This window comes from Cygnus olor, chromosome 13 (assembly GCF_009769625.2).
Source record: "Cygnus olor isolate bCygOlo1 chromosome 13, bCygOlo1.pri.v2, whole genome shotgun sequence".
NCBI classification, from domain to species: Eukaryota; Metazoa; Chordata; class Aves; order Anseriformes; family Anatidae; genus Cygnus; species Cygnus olor.
This window is the reverse complement of record NC_049181.1, coordinates 11,249,973-11,276,886: the sequence shown is the minus strand read 5'-3', so window position 1 is coordinate 11,276,886 and position 26,914 is coordinate 11,249,973. Positions and strand designations below refer to the sequence as shown.

General features: G+C 37.7%; 1 long non-coding RNA gene across 2 annotated transcripts in view; it reads right to left on the bottom strand.

Moving 5' to 3' along the window:
- LOC121077369 overlaps positions 1-26,914 on the bottom strand; it is a 476,416-nt gene that overhangs the window by 278,698 nt on the left and 170,804 nt on the right. The window contains exons 3-4 of one of the 2 annotated variants that reach the window (XR_005823998.1): positions 24,208-25,198; positions 22,671-22,740 (exon numbers count right to left, since the gene is read on the bottom strand). This is a non-coding gene — a long non-coding RNA (uncharacterized LOC121077369). The remainder of the gene's footprint in view (positions 1-22,670; positions 22,741-24,207; positions 25,199-26,914) is intronic. The other variant, XR_005823999.1, reaches the window with a different exon arrangement.

The window sequence follows — 26,914 nt, the reverse complement described above, 5'->3', positions numbered from 1 at the left end:
TGCTGAATATCACTGAAACATGTAAAATGAGGATGCTCTATAATATTTCTTCAAAATTATAGGAGTTATCCTTCCTGTCACATGAAGAACAAAGGATCTGATACATACTTCTTAGAAAAATTTACCAACTGCTGAACTAAAATCAGCAAAATTAGGTACTTACAATAAATTGTATGATAACGAAATCCCCAGGTAAAATATATTTTAAAAAAAGACAAACAGAAATGCCTTTTGGCAACTAAAATATAGCAAACAACTGCCTGTTGAAGATTTAAATGAATGGAAGGAGGATACAGTTAAAATTATTTAAACAGTAACTAATTTAATTTTCAATAATTTTATCAAATTTTAAAATTTAGAAGTTTTTGCTCTGTTTTGACAACACTATAGGACAGTAGATATACTTAGACATATCAGGAAGTAGCACATTAAGGTGTGTAGCTTACTAAAGACTGGTTCAGCACGTCCAAGTCAGAAATATCAGAGACAGAAATACCCAAAGCTACAAATAACACACAAACATTTGGTATGGCATACTTCAGTACTACTTAGTTTTCTCAGGAAGGGCAAGTATACACATGCTTTTGTTTTCCAAATTGTCACCGACATGTCAAAGGGGGAAGAATGAAAGGCTTGGGACTTAATTGGTACCATCAAAAAGAAAAAAGAAACCTCACATCATGGTGTGGATCCAGAATGGTGTGCTACTTCCAAAGCTAGTTCCAAACCTCTGGAAACAGTTTGAAATATACTCTTGAGCTGAAATTCCCTCTATTTCATTAGGGAGCTTAAGGAACCAAATTGAACTAGTCTGATTCTATCTTCTAAGATACAAAATTTTTAGAAGAGAGAAATCAGCTTATTTCAGGTAAATGTCTGCAACATGCTGCTTTTACAGGGAACTCACTCTGGAAAAATGATTCAAGGTCATTTCAGAGACAGAAGCCTTGAGCCAGAATTTGACTGTCCCTTGCTTTCTACATGTATTTTTTGTGACCACCTGGCTCTCACAGGTTGCACTGTATGCACTTGCTCCAAAAGGGGAACAAATTCAGTACTGACCTGGCAACTCTGCAACACAACACAGAATTTCTTAAAGAGGAGGAAATGTTCAAACCTCATACTGGGTATATATCAGTTACATCTATACCCCGAGAAAGGGATCTGTAAACTAACACCGACAGTAGAAAACTTAGTTAAAACAAGAAGAAGAAAAAAAAAAAAAAAAAAAAAGGAAAAGGAAAAAAAAAAGAAACAGACTTTCCATCTGTTTTCCCAGCTGCTTCTGTAAAGACAAATTTCTCCCTGTTGAAAATGACAAAATTGTTGTTGTAGTGCAGCCTTTTCAGAAAAAGCCACAAGAATTCTTGACTGACAAGCCCTTTAAACAATGGCATGAGTCAAGTTTTGTCTTGCACTTGTTAGATTTGTATGTAAGAGACTTTCAGAAATTACACAGATGAGAGATGAAATAAGGCTGAAGGAATGGCCAGAATCTGTTATAAACAAAATAATATATTTACAATGTAGTTATTTTATGACATGAAGTAGGGAAAGATGAGGGAACAATAGTTTTGACTGGTCAAAATTTGACTTTTTTCAGTAGAATTTTCTGACAAAAATTCAGAAAACATTTTTTTTAGAATATCCCACAGTAATGTTGGATGACTTGGCTAAATTAAAAAAAAAAAAAAAAAAGGAAAAGGCATTGTTGCCGAAAGCCAAATACTTCCACTCTGCAAATTGCCATTGTAAGTCCCTATAGTATTAAATGACCATCCCTCTTTGCAGCCTAAGCTCCTTGGTCAGCACATCCCCGCTGGAAAAGCAGACCCCATAGTGGAGAATAGGGGTATAAAGAATCCCAACTCCATCTCTAAGACTGCTGCATTACTGAGTGCTTAATATTACTGTTTTTAAACAATGCCATAATATCATCAGGTATTTCATATTGGGGCTTTATTCGGCAGTCAGAAAAAAAGCTGTCTCTTTCTTCCTTACCGCTCACAGACTCAGTGTGGGAGGCAAACGGCAGTATGCCCAGCATGAGCAGGCTTCCCACACACTGCTCCTCTGTGCAGAGCTCTGTGGCACAAGACACTTTCCAAAGCCCACAGCACCATGTCTCACCCCTTTCTGAACTCTGCCAACAAACCCCTTCTGGCATGTGATGTCTTTCTCAAAGCATAATCATCCAGTGCTCCCCTGCGTCATCCGGCACATTTCAACAGCCAACTGTTGGGTCACAGTCCACTGCACTTGGCCTTCATGGGCCAAGCACCATTCAAGAACCAGAGGAGAATCTGGACATCCTTTTTGCTTACTCATGTAAGGAAGTGGGTTTATACTGCTCGTTCTATCTAACGCGCAGAGCTTGTTTTGTATCAGAAACTGAGAGCAACCCAAACCTCCCCGATCCAGTCAGAACTCTGCGTCCCCCATGCGCCTTGATTGCAGACTCCTTTACTGCTAAGCTGGTTTTTGCAATGCAGTGTGACAGTCTCATTCTTCCCATTTTTGAAGCAGGGTCTTTGTACTGAGCAGCAAATCCTGGGATTAGTTAATCTGTAAATTCCACAATATGCTCCTCATTTCTAAAAGATTATTCTTATCTCAGGGAAAGCTGCTTTGACTATTTTTGTTTTCTCTTTTCTTGTATCCCAAGCCTTTGGGAGCTGATTGCTAGCATCACAACTCTGAGGAGGCAGTTAGCAGGAGCAAAGTTCAATTAATTTGAAGTTGGGCAAAGTGAGTGCTGATAGACCTCCACACATCCATAAAACCAAACAACAATATGCAGATAAAGTCTCCACAGAGTATTCTGAGTATTTGTACTTCTCAAATTCACTGCTGCACCAATAGTCTCAAGGCTGACAACTTTTCACAAAGGACTGAAATTAATGAAGTACCCCTTAACAGTACTTCTCAACTTCATAAGAAACGTAGAGTTCTTTCTAATTCTAGTCATCAAACTCTGAATTTAAAATGTGGCGTTGTTTTTGTTTGTTTTTTGTTTGTTTGTTTGTTTTAAAAAAAAAGCAAGGACTGTCAGCAAAAGTCAAAAGTCAGTTCTGAAAATGGAACCTAGTTAAAAGATGATGTTCTCACTTTTCTCATTTCAGTAACTTCCACATTTTATTTCATTTCTCTGATTGTTTCTTCCAGAAGTAATAAAATATTGCTGGAATACTACAGTTTGTCAGTAAAATGTTTTCTCATTAGCAAGTAGGAGAAGTGGAATAATACAGACAAGGAATTGAAAAATACAGAGAGCAATGCAGAAAAAGACAGGGAATACGGAGGATAATGGCAACTATAAGAAAGAGCAGCATGCAAATAAAATTGATGTTTTTGCTTTTATGCTTTGTGGAAATGGGTGAGACTAATGCTGACTAGTAAAATTCCCCTTAGCTCCACTGGTTTCAAAGATTCTACAGTTTAACTGGTGTTAAACCCTACATAAATGCATTTTAAACATGTTGTAACTGTTCTTGATGTGCTAAAACATGCAGGCAAAAAGAAATGTCATTTTATTTTTCTCTCTATAAATCTGACCACAAATGCTGCTCTTTCTTCTGAGAGAAGCGTTTACATTTTTGATTTACAATTTTGTAAAGCATGTGAAACACAGTTTCCTGGATAAACAGTCTCTCACTCTATTGCAACATTAAAAAATAAATAAAATAAAAAAACACCTGTAGTATTTAACAGAAACAAAACTTGCTAGATGCTGTAGGGAAGTTTCAAAGAAGATTCTCCAAAGGCAGAATTACGCCCTTCCTACAGGTCTTTTGAACCATTATGTTAGACTACTAGAACAGGGCTGTAATTTCCTATTAACTTTTATGGGATGTTTAAAAAAATCTATGGAAAATTAATTTCTTATTAAGTTCCATGATTATTTCTTGAGGCATATTGTAGTATTGCTATAACTAATGATAATGTGTCATTTAGATAGCACATTTCACCTTCAAAGTACTTTACAAACATTAAATTATACTATTTTTTTTCTGATATAGTACAAACACCAGTGCTTTCCAGAGAAATAATGAGCTCTATCAACACCTCAGAACTGAATTTAGAATCATGTCTGCCTTTTCTGAATTTCAATGCCCCAATATACAGGGGCTAAAGACATGGAAGTGAATTTAAATGACGTCCAAAATTCAAAACTTTCCGACTCGAACCATTAGATAGAGGTATGAAACTAAATCTAAGCTTCTGAGCCTGGATATTGTTTCCATGCAGCTGTCAACACCATGAGTTGTTAGAATGAAGTGGGGAAAATGTGAAAAAGTGATGACTAAAATTGCCTGTGCCCCATAGATTTCCCATTTAAATCAAAGGCAAAACTGACTTCAAAGGAAGCTGGAACAGCCACAAATAGTATATGTAAAAAATGAGGAACATTTTCCTTATGAAGACAGCTAATATTTTATAACGGTGCCTGTTGTGCCTGGAGCTTATTTCTTTCTGCAAAATGTATTCCCCAATATTTATATCCCTTTATATTCACAAGGATTAAGAACAGTGAAGCTGTCTCAACCAGTTAGTAAAATCCTCCATGCAAAGGCTGTAATCCTCAACGTTATTGGAGTTGAATTGTGGACCGTGACCCTCAACAAAGTCTGCAGACAACGGCTCTCTCAAATGAGTTTCAACATGGCCAAACTGGACTAAACCAGCTCCAACTGGAAATAACTTCTAAGTAAACAATATAATATTTGATGGTCCAAATCAGTGTCTGGCGCACTGCCACCAGCTTCCATGCAGTTACCCCAGGGATAAATTGTCCTATTTTGTCTAAATTAATTTGCTCGTATGTCTGGAGGTTACATACTTTTATGCATGTTTTTATGAAAATCCACATATAACCTTCAGTAATCCAAAAGAACCTCAAAAGAATAGCTTACTAAGTTCAAGTTTAAAACATCTTGCAGTTTTAAAATTACCTCAACTCATAAGACAAACATCTAAATGACCAGATTTAGACTGCATTTTTATGTTTAATTCTAGGTAGACCAGTGCTTACTTTGCTAATAACTTATTGCTCAGCTATACTATTTCCTGAAAGGTAATTGCACAAAAAATTGTCAGGCTACATAACAGACATGGCTTAAAACCAACTGTGACATGAACACAAGGGAAATAAGGTGCTGTTACTCCTAATAAATGTGATTAGAAATTATGAGATAAAAACGTCAGACTCATTTTTAACATTATTACATAATATCATGTCCTCAGTATTTGTGTGTGTATTTTTATGCAAGTATTTGTAAATTCTGTATGCAATATACCACCATAACTTGGTTGATCTGAGCCTTGGGAGCAAACTTGCCTATTGAAATCAGTAGGAGTTTTGTTATAGACTTCTTTGGGAAACAGATATCCTTCCTACATTATTCACAACACTTGATGCACTAAAGACTGGAAAAAGTAAGAGGGATCTGACATGATGTTCAAGTATTATTTTTGTGCTCTAGAAGGTGATACAAGGCTTTGAAAGCAAAATATATATCTTTGTTGTTTCAAAACCTATTTGAAGTCTTTTTAGTGTTCAGCTATAAATCTAACCACAATTTCACTATAGCACTTGTAGAACAAGTTGGCATCACTAAATTTGTTGAACTGCCATAGTGGTCAACTGGACCCGTACTTTCAGCATAGCATTCTAAGGAAAGGAAATGTTTGTGATTATATGGTGTGTGTTTGTCAGGTGGTGAGTACTTAAGAGCCCATAACTTAGATGTTAGAAAATCCAGACAAGCACTACAAAGCACAGGAAAGCAGGCTCCAGTGTTTCTCCTCCTTTTGAAACAACCTCATTCAGACAGACAAGCTTTTGTCACTTCAGAATGACAGGACAGTTCTCAGGAATAGGCCATTAATCAGTGGTTATCTTTTAAAGCTCAATATGAAAGATGAAAATTGAGTGAACGAGTTACTGTTTTGAACTTGATAAATATCAAGTTCCTACTGGTAACCACAAAGCAAAGGAAGAGCAGCAGAGGAGAGAATTTCTGGTTCCAGAATCTTTGGTAACTGTACATTTCTCTGATAAGGAGCCTTCACCACTTTATACTGAGGCCACTTTCCACTGAGGAGCAGAGCTTTTGTGAAAACCATTTTCACAGAAGAGTAGAGATTTTCATTTAACAGGAGAGAGATTGGTAGTGTACCTTTGTTCGGGGGGGGGGGGGGGGGGGGGGGGGGGGTGAAAAGACCAGAAAGTCTCTGTTCTGCAATGACATCGGTTAATCAGTTTCTCTATAATTACCACCATATGCATATAACAGTGCAATGCTACATTTTCAATATGTGAAAGTCCCATGGTTGCTCACCAGAGCTGATCAATAACACAAGTTTGAAAAGGTCTGATATCCTGGACTTCTGTTTGGGTAAACCTTCCTCTACTGCCAATGGGAGCTGTGTTTCAGTAAAGACATCAGGATGAGTTCTCTGGTTTTGCTGAACTAGAAGGTCTATCCTTGCCACAGTATGTCCACGTTATTACAGAATCACAGAATCATCTAGGTTGGAAGAGACCTCCAAGATCACCCAGTCCAACCTCTGACCTAACACTAACAAGTCCTCCACTAAACCATATCACTAAGCTCAACATCTAAACGTCTCTTAAAGACCTCCAGGGATGGTGACTCAACCACTTCCCTGGGCAGCCTATTCCAATGCCTAACAACCTTTTAAGTAAAGAAGTTCTTCCTAATATCCAACCTAAACCTCCACTGGTGCAACTTTAGCCCATTCCCCCTCGTCCTGTCACCAGGCACGTGGGAGAATAGACCAATCCCCACCTTGCTACAGCCTCCTTTATGGTATCTGTAGAGTGCGATAAGGTCGCCCCTGAGCCTCCTCTTCTCCAGGCTGAACAATCCCAGCTCCCTCAGCTGCTCCTCGTAAGACTTGTTCTCCAGACCCCTCACCAGCCTCGTCGCCCTTCTCTGGACTCTCTCGAGCACCTCGACATCCTTCTTGTAGAAAGGGGCAAAATTTTGCTGCAATATTGCTGCAAAACAAATCACTGAGGTCCATAGGACTGCAGTAGAGCTATCATCTTGGCAAGGCACAGACATGAAGAATTAGGGAATCAAATAGCAGGAAGCTGTGTTGAGTTTTCATCTCCCCATGGCAAGTGAATCCAGCCTATGTGAAACACTGACAAACACTCCAACTGACTCTGGACTAGTGACAAGACTAAGTGTTTAACTTGGAGTCTCTTTTCTAGGAAGAGACAAAGGCCATGTTCACAAAGAACACTAGTATCAGAGGCCTTTATTGCATTATGAACTAATTTAGTTTCACATTCAGACTATTCAAGCAAGTCTAGCTTTCTATTTTCATCAGCTGCTGTTTATTAAGAGTTTGAAACAGAAAATGATGGCAAATCATTTTCTAATTTTTAATTTTAGTCCAAGATTGTTCTGATAACCATATTGGCTTGGATATAAACAACAATAAATGCAAATTGGCTTCCACAAAAAGGATAGACAGTTCCCTAACCACTGTAATTAATATTGCTAGGCTGGGTACTTTAAGGTCCTTGTGTTTCTCAGAGTTGCTATGTGCTAGCTAAAATCTGTTCAGTCAGGCTGATTTTGGCGTTCATCCACATATATTAATTTGGCCCAGAAGCATTCCAGAAACTTAATTAAGCTGGCAGGTTGCATTCTGTTATGGTCCATCTTGAACACAGTCACATTTTTAAAACTTGAATTAGCGAATAAATTAATTTGGGCTGCCTACTTAAAACTCTAACAAAACAAAAAAAAACTTCCTTTAAAAAAGTAGTGTGGTTTATATTAAAGTGTGTTTTAAAAGCACCCATTTTTGTGGAAGTGAAGACGCAGACTTTGCAGTGAATAGCTGATTAATGCCTCAAAGACAGTGCACACTCTGCAGCTGGTTCCTTCCTTCAGCACTATAGTTCATTCCCTGCCATATGTGATATACTCAGACGTTGACTGTTTAGCTGCTGGCTCAGCCCACCTAACTGTTCTAATCAGCCATGAAAACCTTTTTATTTACTGCTAAGCACAGTGAAAGATGGACCTGAACCAACACTTGAAGTTCAGAAGCTTTCTACATTCTAACCAAACACTCAGAGCTGAACCTTACTTCTATGCAAGAAAATAGGTACATTTTTAATCATTGTAATGTATTTTTACTTATGTCTCCAGGTGGTGCCTGTGCTCTAATTCAGAGGCTACAGCAAAGCTTTTTCTAAAATTTTGTTCTGGGGTGCCTGAATATAGCCCTCTTTTACCCTAAAAGATGAGAAATACAATGGTTAATTTTTATACCCATTTATGACGCTCAAAGAATCTGTTCAGAGATCCAGTGATACATGGTGACCTGTGGGTCCTGGTTCGTGTTCTGTGGCAGAATGGGGTTCTTTAAGGAACTGCAAAGGAGTTAGGTGCAAGAGAAAACTGATGTCCTTAGGAAGGCCTGCTAGCTAACAGAGAAAACCCTGACTTAACCCAAGATAGAAAGTTTTCCCTTATTTTCCAAGATGAAGGAACAAAAGTATAGGATTTTTCTTTTTTTAATTCATGCAGCTAGGATTCTTCCAAAGAGGGGGTGAAAAAACAGCTAGAAAAGTCTCAAAGCACACCTGCTACACCTCCACTGAGTTCTACATTGGTTTGCCTCAGAAGGGGTTAATTGATAAGGCCTTTAAAATATTTGGTTTATATTTGAGTCCCTCTATGTGCTGTATTTTGAAGAACAACTTCTGGAGGAGGATTTGCATGTATTATTGTCGTAAATAGAAACTCCCATTGAGAAACTGAGCATGAGTATTATTTCACCTAAAAGTCTATTGTTAATAGCTGCATAATATATTTATTGAAAAAGATTTTAAATAAGCTAATTCAGTGAGTAGTTGATAGCAATTATGTGACTTCCCCATGCTGAACACAAGCCTTCAAACAGAGAATAGATCAAAACAAGGAAGCTCTTTGTTTTTGCTACTCATGAAGTCCCAAGCCACCTATGTTCAAATGACACATTCTCTATTCTGCCTACAGAGGATTTAACTGAAAGAAAGTTATTCCCTACCCAAAGATCAAATTAAGTCTATTCAGGAAACAAAGTTAGAAACTGAATTTCAAATAATTTAATTACACTATATAATTACTTTACAGGATCCATAAAGTATTCATTAAACAATAGTAATTCCTACCTGATTCCCACTATGACACACATTATGCCTCTGAAACATAAAAGAGTTTAAATTCTTTCTTTTACTGAGCTAATGAAAATGTTAAATTACACTAGCAAGAGCCAACTGAGCAATTGAAACAACCATTTCAAACAGATGATCTGGGATGATACAGTATGTTTCAAGGTAGGAAAACATTATTAAATAAATTGCTAGGGCATGAATGCAACACCCGGCAGTTAAACTCAGCGGGCCATAAATGATTCTAACTATGATTTCAGCATTATTAACGTGTTCATCTATCTTTCCAAAACAGTCAGTGAAAATATGGATAAATTTTTGAAGACAACTATTCTGTAACAGAAAGTCTCATGTTGTCATTTAGTTACCATATGCATTCATAGAATTATTATTTGTCATTTAAATAACCACTGATTAAAACAAACAGAAAATATATATATATAAACCTGTATCATCTTTAGCTGCTATTTTGTTGTTCTAGTTCACTGGGCATTTAATTAAGATTTGGAAACCCAGTCTGCATTCTGTAGTCCCCATAGTTTCAGTGGAAATGCTGGTTGGAAGCATACTGCAATAACTGTCCCTTTTTCCATCAAAATTGACACCAGTCTCAATCCCTCTACAATATGAGAGTTAAGCCTGCATACATTTCTCAAAAGGAATTACAGGGTGGTTCTTCTTACTTGAAGTAATGACATGTCAGTACTGCAAAACGCACTTAGACGGTGGCTGTCACTAATTAGATCTGGATTTGGAGTCCATCAGCGCTGAGGTTTGACTCACTCTGCCCCACTCTGGGGCAGAGCACTGCGACAACCAGGCTGGGCTGCTCTCAGGACCTGAGCTCATATCTTACTCAGGACTCCAGTGATCACTACATTTGTATCAGCAAGATGGGACAGTGCAGATATACTCACAGAAAGCATGACTCTGTATCTGAGGGTCTAGGCTGCTTGGCTCCCATCTCTGCCACACATCTCTTTTGTGAATGCAAGCTATTCACTCTCACTATTTTTAACTTCCCCATATCAAACAGAGAAACTATGACTTCAGCTTGTCCAAGTTGTTGATACAGACTTCCAGCCTCCGGGGCTACCTCCTGTTGGGCACATTTACTTAAATTTAAAACCAGGGACTCTGTGGTCCTAAAGCATTTCATGTCTGTCCTGCTTTAACTATGAATTCAATTTATGATGCCACCCCCACCCGGGGTCTTGAGAAACACCTCTCGTGATCGCTGTCATATTGATACTGAAAATTGCCTTGATGGGCAGATGGGCAATCCCAGCTAGCTTTGGAGTTCCACCCTCTCCTGCTATGCATGCAAGAGAGGTTCCCATTTTTAGCTGGCTTAATTTAATTGTAAATGTGGCTACACCATCTTTAAGCAGTTTGTGGTAGAGAGTCCCAAGTCAGCTCATGGCCCTCTGGGCATTGCTGCCGTATGAATTTTAAAAGCTATTATCAGTATGACAGACCAAGGTTTTCAGTAAGAACCAGTGACTGCCACAGAAATTGCACACAATCCCAGGGAGCCCCCCAGTCAAATAGATACCATCTACAGGAGCACACCAGTACCTCCCCTCTATTATCTGTTGTCCTGGTTTCAGTTAGGACAGAGTTAATTTTCCTCCTAGTAGCTGGTAGGGTGCTATGTTTTGGATTAGGATGAGAAGAGCGCTGACAACATGCTGATGTTTTAATTGTTGCAGAACAGTGCTTACACCAAGCCAAGGACTTTTCAGCTTCTCGCTCTGTCCTGCTAGCGAGCAGGCTAGGGATGCAGCAGGAGCTGGGAGGGGACAGACCCAGGACAGCTGACCCAAACTGGCCAAAGGGGTATTCCATACCATCTGGTGTCATGCTGAACAATATATAGGGGTGGCTAGCCGGGGGGGGTGGGGGGGGGCGGCTGCTCGGGCATAGGCTGGGCATCGGTCAACGGGTGGTGAGCAATTGCATTGTGCATCACTTATTTCATACACATTATTATTATTAATACTATTATTATTATTGTTGTTGTTATTATTTTTCCTGTCTTAATAAACTGTCTTTATCTCAGCTCACAGGCTTCACTTTCCCGTTTCTCTCCCCCATCCCAGAGAGGGAGGGGGGAGGGTGAGCGAACGGCTGTGTGGTGTTTCGCTGCCAGCCGGGCTAAACCACAACATCTGTGGAATGAAATGAACAAATTTAAAGCAGATGCATTTACAAGGAAAAAACTCTTCATGTCATTTGAGAAACTTTATGTTGTTTTTTTTTTCACTTAGTAGGCAGTCCAATCACTAGAAACAAATGGAGAAGAGTGTGACCATTTTGGAGAATTCATAGCATTTTTCCAAGTGTTTTAGGCATCCTCTCAGACACAACATTGAGTGACAGAGAAAGGGGAAAGAGCTATTCTGAGAGCTGGATGAGATATGAAATTTCTTTATGTCCAGCAGATAATTTTTTACTTCCAAAAAATCATGTGTGTGCCAGAGGCACGCAAAAGAACTTAATGAACTGGAGAAAACTCACAAGTTTCTAGGTACCTTTCTTGCAGGTTCCTCTGGATATCCCACTCAGTTTGTCCAGGATCATGTAACAGTATTTTGACCCATAAGAGAATCTAATGGGACTTATAATAAATGTTTTAGTTCCCCTCTCCAAATTGATGAATTGCTGATGAGGTGGTGGCCAGTTACATAATACTTAGCACACACAGCTGTGTGTTTTGCAGGAACAAAAATAACCAAGAAACTCCAAAAAAAAAAAAAAAGGCAAAGAACTGCCAAAAAAATGCAAAATACCTGCCAAAGAACACAAGAACACAAACACAAAAAACAACTCATCAAAGAACACCACAGTGCCAAAGAGTGAAAAAACACAAAGAGAAAAAAAAATGCCAAAACACCTGCCAAAATGCCATAAATGCCAAAACCCACCAAAAATGCAGAAAAAGTAAAATTTCCAAAACTCAAAGACCCCAAATTGCCAAAATCCCATGCCTCCCAAATCCCATGCTGTATTGCAAAAATGAAAAAGAAAAACCTTCCAGAAGTGTAAAAAAATCATTCCCCAAAATGGCAAGAAACCACACCATAAATTCAAGCACCAACAAAGAAAAAAAAAAAAATTAATAAAATCTCCCCAAAAATGCAAGAAAAGCCTGCCAAAAATGAAAAAAATGGAGGAAATGCAAAGAAGCCTGATGAAACCACAATAAATACTCATCAAAAATTCAAAAATAAAGCATGCAAAAAGCAACCTATGGTCATTCCTTTTTATTTTTATTAAATTGCTCCAGGTGAACCTTGAGCAGGGTTACACTAGGCTCCATGAATATCCATGGAGACACCTATGCCACAGATAATTCGTTCTTATGTAGCAAAACCAGTTTTATTCCTATTTCATATACAGCCTGGAAAGAAGCAATGACTGACTCAGGGACACAGATAGAAACCTTCTGAGTTCAAGACACCCCCACCCTACTCCCCAAAAAAACAGAAAAGCTACTGAAAAACATTTAAACTCAACTAAACTGAACATATCCCACCACAGAGTAAACTAAGACTGCAATACATCATCAAAGAAGTTGAGCCAGCCTGAGCATGACTTTCTGAAGGCAACTGTCACACTATCAGCTGTCTATGCCTTTTTTGCAAGTTGAAAACACCACGGTACATTTCCAAGGTAAGAGGGCTGGCAATAAACAAAAATAAGTGGTTATGAAATCTTATTTGCCACTAAACATTTCAATTTTCGTAAAACTGCAGATTCTCCTAAGCTTCTGTATTTCAGTTAGGCTGGACTTGAAACATTCCCTCCATCTGTATCAGAGGGTAGGCAATAGACATTACTGCAATATAAATGACAAACACTAGTAACTGCAAAGTTTATAGTGCTGCAACATATTTCTAAATATTCTTGTTTGTAGCAGGACAGGAATACACACACATTTAGCAAGCCCTGGAAGAAAAATTTCTAGTACGTAAGAAATCAATATAATATGTTTATCATGTAATTTACCACAGTAAATTACCCAGGCTATGAGCAGGGATATTATTTAGCTCAAGACTGTTGCTTTTGCATTTTTGTTTCTTTACCTAATTTATTCTGGTTATTCTATATCTGTGCAAATGTCTACCTAATTATGCAGGCTCATAATTTGACTAAAACGGCAAAGCAACAGTAAGAATCTATTACTAATGATGTGAAAGATTGCTCTCTGTCTATATTTATTGTTTAATTCCCTGTGCATTAGTTCTTCAGCATGTCTAGAAAGATGCATTCATATGATCGGTAGTGCTATGAATTGGTCTGCAGGCAGATTTGTATTTCAGCAGCATGAAAGTGATCTACAGACACCCTGTGCTCTGTACCAAAGAATCATTTAGAAAAATATATTGTAGCTTATGGACTGCTTAACCCTAAGATATTTTGAATGAAATAACTCACTCTGAATTCAATTATAAGCAGAGCACCACCTTCTCTTTACATAAAACTTTCATAGTGACCTTAGGAAATGGCGAAACAGAACCATTTCCAAATAAATTAACTCACCATTGATTTCTTACACATGAGACTATGAGGTCACCAGCAGCTTTTTCTGAGTAAGAAGCTGAAGGATATTTTACTTTCTGGTTTGTGTTAGGAGTAGCAGTGAAAGCTCTTACAGAGCAAATGGGCACTTGCTATCGAACATTTTGTATTTGATATCAACTACTGCTATGAGTTGGACTTGATGATCCTTGCGGGTCCCTTCCAACTTGGAATATTCTATGAGCACAGAATCAATTCACAGTGGCCACCATCACCTGAGACAGATGGCTCTGTGGTGGTGTCCCTGGAGCGCATCGCACGCAAGGTAAGGAGAAGCAGCTTAATGTTTATAGAGAAAGATTAGGCTGAAGTGCGGTTGTGGTAATTCCTGCAGACTGATAGCAAGCTGCTGGTTAATTAAGACAGCTGATTCACTGCAGTTTTTTAAACCACAATAATTTGGTTGTATATCTAAGCCTAAGAAGAACTTTCAGCATTCTGTCCCATGTCAGCTACAGTAAAAGAAATATTTGCGTTTCAAAACTGCCTGAAGGAAAAGCAAACTTCCTAGAGAGTGCACCTGAAATTTCACAGTTGTTGCATCTGCTGGCCCATCTGCCCTTACAGTAGTAAATGGAATAGCTTACCTGTACAAATTGCTAAAGTGTGCTTTTATGCATCATACCAGAAGCCTCGGACTTCTGTGGCACTGGCTTGGCACAGAATATCTGCAGTCTCCTTGGCTTCACTCACCACCCCTTCCCAGCAAGTCAAGGCACTGAACAAGAAATGGATTTCTCCAGGCCTCCGCCTCTTTTCAGAGTGAGGTAGAACCACTGTCAGCATCCCTTCAAGTTGTCACAGACCAGAAGGCAGATGCTGTCACGGCTGATACTCTGTTCTCTGTTTTGGGGAGGAAAGGGGGCAGGGAATTGAGCAAGTCGTTTAAGGGCACTGTGGTTTAGATCCCACAGTGAGCATATTGCTATCCATCACTATCAGCTGACTCCTACAGATACGATTCAGATATCCAGCAGGCATGTAATCAAGAGATGACCACACATCCTAGGATTCATTTTAGCTGATGTGTCTCAGAATCAAAATCTGTGATCTGAGCAAAGAAATCTTTAGCTGTAGCTTCTAGGCTCTAACTCCCACCACCAGCTGTGGTTCAGAAGCATGCAGCCTCCCAGTCCCAGCCGTGTACAGACTGTCTCTATTGATTGAGGGTTCTTAGTTTAGAAACTTCCTCTTGCACACCAGCCAATAATCTGTCTGCCAGTGTCTCAGTCATGCCTCGCTTCCTTGGGATCATGTTCTCAGACTGCAAGCTTCTGCTGTGACAAAAAATGCTTAATTTGAACACTGGATGACTAAATACTAACTATAAAACACTAATGAATGCAGAGAATTTTGTAACACTGGTTTGGATAATAAACTCTTAAGGCTAGATGTTTATTTAAACTTTCCAAATCTGTTCTATCATCTTGTTCTGGAGGGGAATCCACTCTACTAGAGATTTCTTTTAAAATGTCAAGGCCTTTAGCTATCCAGTTGAAAGTCTTTAAACATACACATCAACTGCATGGAGCACTAGTAACTCAGAAGTAACTAAAAGCCAGTAACTCTGGCTTTTAAATTAAGGAGAGTGAATAAAGTAACCCTGAGCAATTCAAAATCATTACTGATGCTTTTCCTCCTTATCATTCAACAGAGAAGCCTGATCAAGATGCCTAACTTACCCGCTTGTACTAGTGGTTCTCAATACTGCCCAAGATTGCTCAGTTCATTTGATAGCCACTACCACTAGAACCCCAAAAGCCTCAAAAACAGAAAATATTTTTCTGATAACAGCCAATTTCCAGAAAATAAGCTCAGACATTTAGGCACTTCTTTTCCTTTTTTTTTACAATGAATTTGTCTGTCTATTCCCTTTTCTTGGAAGCCTGACATGACAAAATACACATAATTAGCAACACGCCAGCAGTCTCTTTAGGGGTGTGTTCCTTTTATTTTGAACTAAAACCAAATGTAAAGAATTTTCATTTTATATATATCTAAAATAAAGAAACCCTGTGAAGTGTAGCTAGTAGAGGCTTGCTGTGCTTTCAGTCATTCAAGTCAAGATCATCTAGCAGCTGTTTGTATGCATATTCTCCCCAGACTGAGTTGGTTTTGTCTCTGTTGATCTTTCCTGTTTGAACATACTTGTGCTCATAATACCTCTCCAAGGATAGCAGCAGAGTTATTTCTAGCAGAATAATTTCCTATTATTATGATTTAACTGTTGGGGAAAAAAAAATATTCCAAGAATCCGAATCTTGACTTCATACATTCCACCAGTGTCAGCAAGAAATAGACTCACATACATTAAGGTCTGACCCAAAGTCATTTTCAAAGGAGCACAGAGCTGACCAGCAAAACTCAGTTTTCCACATCCTAATGCAGTGCCCTAACCACTAGATTACATCTTTTGAACTCGCTGTGCACAGTCAGGGATTTGATTTTCAGAAGCAAGCATTTGCTAGCTGTTCTTTTCCACTGCTTAGCAGAAACTTGGTTCCATCAGGTTAGATCAGTGACTTGGAGATATAACAGAGAAAGAGAGACAGTATCTTCATGAAAACTTAAAAGGATCGGAGGGACTTGAATCAGGAGAATAAAGCCTTTGCCCACTCTATTTCACACACAGCCTGACAGGGAGACCTTGAGATAGCAATTGTAGGGAATAGCCATGATTTCTGATTCCTCCCTAAACCCCTAGTTATTCTTCTTCCATGGAAATCCTTGATCTAGCTCCCTAAGATTAGCACAGAGGAGTATTCACAGGAACGGTGCCATCCATACATGCTAGGGCAGATGATCCTCAATGCAATTTCTTTTAAAAACAAATAGCTATAAGATCGCATGTAATAGAAAAACAGAGCACTGCTGTATTTGGTTAATACAGAGTTGTTTAGAAGCAGACTTTGATACTCCACATAAAATTTACAGAAGCCACTGCACAGTTAACACTTATTTAAAGCATTTTTAAAATGTGATCGAGGCATGTTTCTTCATGTGGAACTTAAAATTATGTTTTTTATGTTGCCATACTGGCCCTGCAACTGCACATGAGAGACCTGAACTGATCATGTGGGGCAAACTTCAAAGTGAGATGAGTCAGAATTGCTATCCATCCATAGGAGGGATGCATGAAGCCTATGTATGTATATATGTGTATATATACATGTGTATATATAATATATACATACATATGTAATATAAACATATTTATAATATGTACATCTTTTACATTATATTGCATATATATATAACTCTCCTAAAAAGAAAAGAGAGTAGTAACACCACCTACGCACCCACAAAATCAAACCCAAATAAACAACAGGGAGCACTGCACACTGAGTTAAATTCTGCTGGCACCTGTGATACAGTGAAATCTGCGAGCATAACAACTTTCAAATAGATATTTTTCTTACACTAATTATATTGTGTAGCAAATGATACAGGTTCATTAGATAGGGTTACCCCTGTCACCACTATTTGCAGTGGATTTAGGTCCAGCAGTTGGGAGGATGTGCTGTGTACTAGAATGACTGACAGCCTATATAAATTACTTCAGGACAAGGATGACACCCCAGAATTAACAAGTGAGCTGTGTCAAACTGTTCCTCAGGCTTCACAGAGAGAGGTGGAAATTTCTCAAGGTCTGAAACTCAGCTGTTATACATCAGACAACTCATCCTGCATAAACATTTATAATGTTGTTAATTGTATATACTTTGAGGGATTTAATGCATAAACACAATATATGCAAGATGCATATAATTTAATATACACAAACAAATGTAAACATAACATACATACATGCACATGTATACATGTAGAAGAGAAAGATACCTAAAATAAAATTCACATACAGACATGGAGCCCACTTTGAAATCAGGGACACTGGTTGATTTAAACAAGAGTTCAGAAAGACAAACCTTTTGATGATCATCTTAAAAATGGCATTCTGGAATTTACCATTATTTGCCACCTCTCAAATGTCTGATTTCTTTCAAAACTGACAAATGAACCTAAGGGACATATGAACCATTAGAAGGTGTCTGAAAAGTTCTACTTTGAATTGCCCTACCTTCTAGTAAATACTTCCCTTTGCATGGCATTTGTCCCTGTCATTGGGGACTACAGGTTGTCCAAAACAAGGTTCTGGGATGATTACTTCCAAATTCAGAAGATTTAATTATCTCATTATGGAAATTAAGCATCATCTGATAACTAATCCTGCTGCATCTTATTATAAAATATAATCAAAAGCAGACACAGTCTGATATTAAATACAAATTAGCATTAGAATAATGTGAATGCTAAGAAATAACCTCCATGTAAATAAAGATTTAAAACTGCATAATATTAGAGGAGCTATTGTAAAGCCACACACAAATACGTAATTACAGATATTTTGCAGAATGTACATTATATTATCATTACATTATAATGTGGCCATTGGGGTCCAGAATTTACAGCTGTATTACAAAAGGGGCTCCTTCTAGCGGATAGTGGAAAGAATAACTGAGTAAGAACATCATGGCAAAGTTTAATTGAAATTTTATTAATACTTCTATGCATCACGGTTCGATTCATTCAATTTATAGCAGGTAAAATTTAAGACATTATAATTTTTAAATTAATAAAATAATCCCCAATCTCCACAGAAAGCCAACTCTTTATCCGCTACTTTTCATTTTATAAAGCTTTAGCCTCCATGGGTAAAGCGATTCTGTGCAGAAGTTAGCAGTCAGCACTCATCTCTCTCCAGAGATACTTATCTGGTCTATCTCATGAAGTTTTTTATTATTTTTAACTATGTATAGATAAACTTGGCTTACAGCAAAATTCTCACAATCACAGCATCCTTTTGAACATTTCTCTAGCTTGTTTATTGACAAGGAAATAGAGATCTCTTTTCTTCTTTGACCTAATTACAAATAATTATCCCCTGGGGTACAAGGTTAGCAGCAGGCATACGTGGGAATGGTCACTTTCCTGCATTATCCATTAACACAAAAATACACAACCTGATTATCTATGATGGCCTGCTTCCTGCAATATTTTATCTCATGATCCTATCTGGATTAAAGATATTTTGCCTTTGGGAGCCATATGGTTGTGGAATAACATATATTTTAAAATATATAAATGAAGTGATAAGGCTCTGTGTAGAGATGGACTTTTACTACTCTGTGTTTCCAGGGGTGGGATGCGCACGGAAAGATCCTCCACAGCTCAAGATCCCTCACGCTCCTTGGCCACACTTGGTGGGAAGACTCTCTGTGAGCTGTGCCAGGGTGTGGAGGTGCAGCAGAACAGCCCATCAAGGTGCCTTGCTACTTCCTCAGTTGCACAGAAAGACTTGATGCAGGTCTGGCTGCACAGACTATGACTGACATCAAAAGGAAATGGGGTGTAGCAGAAAACAAACTTCAGAAACTGGGAAGAGGCCCCCGTCCTAACAGCTCCTTTGGGGGATCACAAGAACTGGTTATGTGGCTAAGTCAATGTGATCCTAACAGTCCCATCAAAATGAAACTCAGTCAAGAGCAAGCGACTGAAGTTCAGAGCAAGGAAAACTGAGCAGACTTCTGCTCTCATACATACTAGTAGCTATATGCATATTCTGAATGCCTAAGTAAGAATAACAGTGCAGCAGTGAGTGCCTCACCCTGCTTAAGCTTATATTCTTTTTTAGTCTACCTGACCATCGTCTGCGAAGGCTGAGATTGCAGTTCTGAAGTTGATATGTGAAAATCTGGTTTTGAAAGATCTTCAGGGATCTGTACACTGACAGACAAAACACACTGAAGTGTAAATAGGACTCATCCAATCCATACCTGGTTCTACTCTAATCCTGCAGAGAGATTATAACTATTTGCTGGCACAAGTGTGTAACATAAAATCTGCTCTAGCCATTTGCAATGGGAATATGTCTGTCCCTCAGATGTTTACAGAAATTTATCTTTAGCCTCCTAAGCAAAAATGAGTTTTTGGAAAATTTTTGGAAATTTTGCATGTAACTTGGACATCATTGAAATGACCTCTAAATATAACTACATTAAGTATCAAATATACCTTAAACTGAAGAACTTTGAAAAAAATGAGATTTTATTTCATTTCTTTGATACTGTACATCTGTCATGTCAGGGACCAAAAAGGGGGTTATTAGAGTACTATTAACTTGAGAACTCATCTTGAGAGCTTCAATCCACTGTGGTCTACTGTGTCAATGCTTATAGAGAGAACGTTTTTATTTCACAGTCCATTGAGTCAATGGATGGAGCTGTCTCAGTCTGCTGGGTTAATGTGGGTGCTGAAACATAGTAAATGCATTTACGGTATTAAAGAACATCACTAAATTTTTCATTAAAAAAGCATGAAAAGCTCCATATTCTGAATAATATCTTGGCAAAATAAAACAAGTCAATTATTTGTTTTTCAGAATAGGAAAAACAATTAATTCATACTGTAAATTATTTGCTAGCTTTGCCACCGAGATTAAAAGGGAAAAATAATTTTATTTTTCTGAAGTTACGATAGCCCAGAGAGCATGTTTAAAAGGTCAGCACTGCACATATCAATTCATATGAGGGATAATTATACACACAAGTAGTTCTGCATTTATGACAGATTATATTCATTAGTAATGTTTTTCAAGGTCAAGTTGTTGCTAGTTGAGGCTGAACAATTTTAGATTTCGAAAGAGGCAAGCAGCTCCTGCAACTGCAGCAAAAAAAAAGGTGTTTTGTGAAGTGTCCAGTCACGCCCATGTTCTGTGCAAAAGAGGTTACACCATTAAAATGAGGTTTTCGGAACAAAACTGATGAACAGAATTCTAGCACTGGTGGCACAAATGGTGCTGTTTTAATGTTAGACCTTCCTCAGAGTCCTGATAACTCGATGATGATTCCATTTAATTCATGAAGCATGTGAAAGCCTTGAAGGGCTGGCAGTCTCACAGGAGACACTTCATTGGCTTTTGTTATCTGCTGTTTTGCTGACTCTTACTTTAGGAAACTTTAATACAATATGATAGAGGTTACAGACAGAAGTTCCACTGACTTTCCTTGTGAAAGAAGGTAGATTGAAATCAAGACAAATAGCAGCTGTCTAGGACTTAATAAAATAATATACCTTCATGAAGGAAGACTCATAATTTGCATGAGGACAAATGAAAAAAATAGAAAAATTCGTATGTACTATGAAATTTGTGTCAAAGTGTCATTGGTTATTTATATTTTAAGCATCACCAGTTGGAAAAATATTTAACCTTTGTCCACTGACAGAATTATTTCTTTTTGACATTATTCAAAGACTTAATCAACTGGGAATAATGTGCAAAATCTTCATATCACGTCTTAGCACAATATTCTTTCATACTTATTATAGATCCTTCTTAAATCCTTACATTTAATGAAACCATTATAATAAAATAAACATTTCTAAGAAACAAGTTAGAGATCTTGTAATATTTTTAACTTACGCGCACGCATATTTTCAGTCCAAATACATACCTAATGGTTAATTAAGTCCTGAGAACATTGCAGTTTTCCAAACAGTAAAATTATTTTGAGATTTTGAAGAACTGGATTATTTCCTTTGATACAGATAATTATTAGCACTAAAGCTACAGAGAGAGCCTTAACTTTACTGGACTTCGCTAACACCTGCACAAGAAGCATCATTGCTGATACTGCCTCATATAAAGACTCCCTGCCTAGCGTCCACAGAGGCTTCTACAAATTAGGTAGTCCCTACAGGTGCCAATGCCAAGTTCTCCCTCCACTAATACACATCTTACATGCCTGAAAGAAAGAGTAAAGGGGTCCACAGGAGAAGGAAGATCCCCAGCACATGGCTGAAAAATTCATCTGCTAGTGTATCTAAGCCCAAACTAGATATTTTTGTCCTTCTATTGTGCTTTGAGTACTTATGGACAAGCAACACTCCAGCACTATGGCAGTTCTGGACTTCAAAACATCTGAAAATCATTGCACTAGCAACCAGAACCGAGGACATTTTTGTGAGGCAAAACAGGGCTTCTATCATCATATACAACACCAAAAAAAAAAAAAAAGTTTGTCTTAGGGTGTGAATTTCCTTGTTTCCTATCTCTGGTTACAGAATTTCTTAGTTTTAAGGAACAATCATAGGATTATTAATTGAAGAAGAAACATATCTCCTACTGCACCATCAAGGTTAATATGCCAAAAGAGTCAAAACTTGCTTTGCAAGACAACAAAAAGTAATGCAGATAAGAAGCATGAAGACAGATCGTGAAATACATTCCCTTTCATTTTACAATCCCATTAAAAGTGGAAAATAGAGTTGACCTGTTTCCTGATGAGAAAGTGGTCTTCCCCAAGCTTACAGTATTTTTCTTAGTTGTTGATTTCCTTTAGACGGTGTGCTTCTACCATCTCCTGGTCTCAAAATGCTTAGAAAATCCCATGTCCATGTTTTATTTTTCATTTCCAAATTGCATCAGGGCATAACTTGTTACCAAGTTAACATATGTTTATGAACTTACACTCTCTCATGAATAGTATTATAGTAATACCTATGACCCAAGAACATAGAACAAAACCTTAACTCTGTCTCATACAGGGAGTTTCATCCTCCCAACTTCTGACAATGTCAGTGCAACCAACTACTGAATCAAAAAACCATGAGCATTATTTGAGCAAAGAATAATTTGGCTAAGAGGTTGGAAGTGATGGCTGTAGTACACCACACATTGTGGCACAGAGTAGCTATGAATTTACATTTATAGAAAAGAGTGTTAGCTATGCATATGGCACTTCCAATGAGAACCAGTACAGTAAATAATCTGTGTGTTGACCATCTTATTAATGCCTTTACATTAATTCAGAATTATTTTACTTACTGTATTGTCTTCTTGCTACTGGTGGATGAGAAGGGTTCAATAGTCAAGTGGAGGTAAAGTAATTCAGGATCTAAAATAAGAAAACAACTGCATAAGTCTTAGTTATCACATCCTGAAAAACAACATTTTAATGTGAAGTTGAAAGACAATTTTCAGGGTAAAAAAGAAAAATCAGAACAAAATGTAACTGTGTTCAAAATGTGCAAATTGCTTTTTATTCACTTACACTGGTATAAATCTATAATAATGCAGTGACTAATTGTGCCCTGAGTAGGCAGAAGTGTGCCTGACTAAAAAGATTGGAAATGGTAGTTAAATAATTAATGTAAAAATACGTTGATGATCCTAAATAAGAAAATGTGAGATATTTGAAATGAAATAGATGGAATTAGGCAATCTACTTACTACATAAGAGGCATTAGAAATATCCATTAATTGCATATGCCACAAATAAACAAGCCTGTGAAGGAGACATTAACATCTTTCCACTTCTGCTTAAGAGGAATGTGCCACAATGCAGTTAGTTTCTCAACAATTAAATAAAGGACTCTACACATCTAAATACATTTACAATACAAATACAAACCACACAGCTTGTATGATAGTGAAATTACGAAATGAAGTACTAATATAAATGCTGGGGAGAGGGGGCAGTGATGGAAGAAAACAGACCATACACACTTACTTGATATTAAATGAAGATTGAGATTAATTATTTAGGTGCATATTGTAAAGCAAATTAAATTAAAAGTTGTATTCAAAGACAAAGCCAGCATAGGAAGAGTAATTCAAACTAGGTGCACTAAGGTAGCTGTAGCTTTCTTCTGAAGGGCTTTGAGAGCTTGATGCAGAGAGAAGCACAGGAAAAAAAAAAAAAAAGCATTTTGAAGTCTTTTTGAGACCAATTTTCTTGAGCATGTAGTTGTGGTTCCTCTCTGACAGAGCAGTAGCATTATTCTGAATAGTGAATGGATGAGAGAAAGCTGGGGAGAGACACCTGAGCCTAACAACACAACCGGGCAACTTCATCAGCATCAGAGTTAGCACTGAGAGTCTGAAACAGCCTATGCAGCTGGGAGAGCCCTGTCTCAGACAGCTAATGAGGCATCGTGGTAAGTAACATTTTCAGCATCACTAAAAAAAGAAATCATTCAGCTTCCTCTGCCTGCATATTCTTCCCTCTCTATTTTCTTCTTGAGCAGACAGAGTAGAGCTGGGGGCTTTATTGTTGCTTGGTTTTACTACTGATTGAAGAGATATGTTTGTACTTTCAGATATATTTTGAAACCCAGCCTCCTTTTGCAGTAGTATTTAGGCCTGCAAAACTTCTATCCATGTTTTAATCCATGTGTAAACTTCTGGGACTGAGCTTACAGCAGCCTGTCAGAGGAATGAGTGCTCCAAATGATGCTATCCATCTTGTGGCCATGCATTTTGCAGGTGCAAAGAAGGATAAATGATTTTAGTCTAATCTAGTACCTGCCTTAACAGTACTCTCATCACCATGGTAACCATGAAGGAGAAACACACAACTAACCTTTAAGTGTTAGCAGTACGGAAAACATGTTTTGTTCTTTTCTTTGGGATTTTTTTTTTCAAAAAGGTATATAATGCAAAAGATTCAAAACCAAAGACTCTTAATTTGCTCCCCGTGCTTTGAGAGGCAATTCTGTTGTGCTTCTTCTTTTGCTTTTGTAAATTCGCACTGTGCTTCAGGGAAGAGATTTTCTTGACAGACTTGCAAATCAGGAATAATTGAGGACTTTGACGAACGTAAAACTCACGCAAAGCTTCTGTGACCTTGGCATCATCTTGATGAGTAATACACAGTTTCTTGACTTCATTCAGCTTAGCACTCAGGTTAAAAACAACACTGAGAAGCTTCAGCAGAAAACTATGTACATACAGCCACATATGAAAACAAAGAGCAGCCTGGCCATCATAAAATGAGCCCTGAAAGACTAAAACAAGAGTATATCTGCCTTTAAAAGCCAGCTTTGCACACACAAGCATTAACTGCTTTGGCACAAAGACAGTTTATGTGAAAACTCACAGGGGACTTAAGAGAAAGTCTTTTCTCTTTACAGTGTCAGGAAAAGAAGTCACACTGATGCTGCTCCATTTTCCACAAAACTTGTCAGAATCATGCACTCACATAGGGCCAGCAGCCAGTAAGTGCCCAGCACATAGACCCGGTTGGCACAGCACAATGGGAAGCAGGCTGGAGAATGACTGATAGGATTAAGGTCTGTTCCTGGGTCTTGTGCTGGCACGCCAGGTTTGCAATGTCCCTGTGTGATGCAGATGTGATTATGTGTGTCACCCAGTGAGGGCTCTGAGCAGCCTCCGTTACATTTCCCACAGCAACACCACTCTGGCCTTGCGGAAGAGTGCCCTGGGCAAACGGCACCACTCTCCGGATGTGTTCTGCCCTTTGACTGGGAGCAGGTTGAGGAGACAGGAATCCACAGCTCCTCGTCGCTTGCTCCAGGCAGACATCTGTGTCCTCCTGTTAGTCTGTTCATCATCTGACAAAGTTTTAACCCGGGCATAGTCAGCATTTGTGAAAAGTAGCATGCAGTATCATAAGCAAGTCTACAACCATATTTCTTTTCTCTGTTACATCTAGTGTTTGTAGCAGCAAATCAAACAACAGATGTATAGCATCTAGAGTCAGAAAACGTGTTACGTTCCAAACAGATTTACTCTGCAAATATTGGAAGATATTTTCAGCAGCTAATATTATAATTTCTACATTTTTCTTATGAAACAACCAGGATATAATACTTAAACAGACTATGTACCTTAAACAACAATAACAAAAAGTTTATCTGTTTAGAAAAAAAAAAAAGAAATGCAACTTGAGAAAAAAAAGCAATAAATTACACTGAATTGTGTATCTGTTTTGCTCTGTTTTATATCTCAATAATCAGGATCTTTTAAAAAAATTACAAATGCAGGCAATCTTTCTAGTATAAATTCATTTGGGAGAATAGAGATTTAATTACTGTTTTCAGATACTTAAAGTGAGTGTAATACCTGATGACAGTGTCTAAAATTATTATTTTCCCCGTAAGTTTCCTTTCAAGTTAAATATTTAATTTTCTAATTTCAGATTTGTTTACTAGTCCTACAGGAATACACCAGTAGAACGTGCTTAAAAGAAGTGCTAATAAAAACTATCAATTGAGCTTAGATTGTCTACAATTTGAAAATGAAAATCTTATTTAAGTCCTCAACTTTAGTAATATGCAAAATAAAAGAGACAGAAAACTAAAGAAATTAAGGACCAGAAGTCTGATCTTATTACCATGGTACCACTCATAAATAAAGCCACTCTAGGTCACTCAACAATAAATGAAGATTTAAGCTAGGCAATAAATGAAGATTTAAGCTAGGTCACATTTTGAAAATCACAACGGATATCAGTCAGATTTTAGCCAAAAACAGTTGTAGCATGTGAGATGATCTCTGATATTTAATACTTAACTAACACTTACTAAAGACTATAACATACAAGTTTCAACTGCACTTAAAAACTCACACTCATCTAGGTTAACAGTTTAACAAAAGCACAAATGTGACCTCTCTCCTTCCAGTCTGCTGTTTGGTGGTTGCCTTATGAAAGACAATTTAGCTAATGATTCAGTTAATCTTTTTCTAACCACCCTCATAAATCTTGGATAAACCTTATGAAAGTTCAAGCATTATTTTAAATTACTCCTATTTATAGTCATGTCCAAACAAAAAGACTATAAAGTAAAATTCTAACAAAGGTTTCTATCCATATGGTATTATTCTAAAGTAAAGATTTCTTCACGTCCATAAGCCCCTTCTCCTGTCATTTTAAAGCTGATGCACTTATTTATTTCCCTTTTCCCTTCTTTATTTCCCTTCTCTTGCACAAAACTGATCTGCAAAAGACAAAAATGGGCAACAAACCTTTAGATGTTGTAGTTAAAGTCCATCTATGTCTTTTATGGTAAGCAATGCAAATTTTGGCTTGTAGAAATAACCTTATTAGGTATGCAGGCTTTTCTTTAGAAACACTATCATAAAACCCACAGCTAAGTCATTAATCTTTTCAAAAAGCTTGTTGAGATCCCCATAGGCATTTAAATGGATCATAACAGCCTCACATATGAAATATAGAGCTGCAGCCAAGGATTTGACAGAAGTGCAAATTTGGACAAATAAGACCATCAAAGCTTCAGCTGAAGAGCTTTCTGTCCTCTCCACAGGAC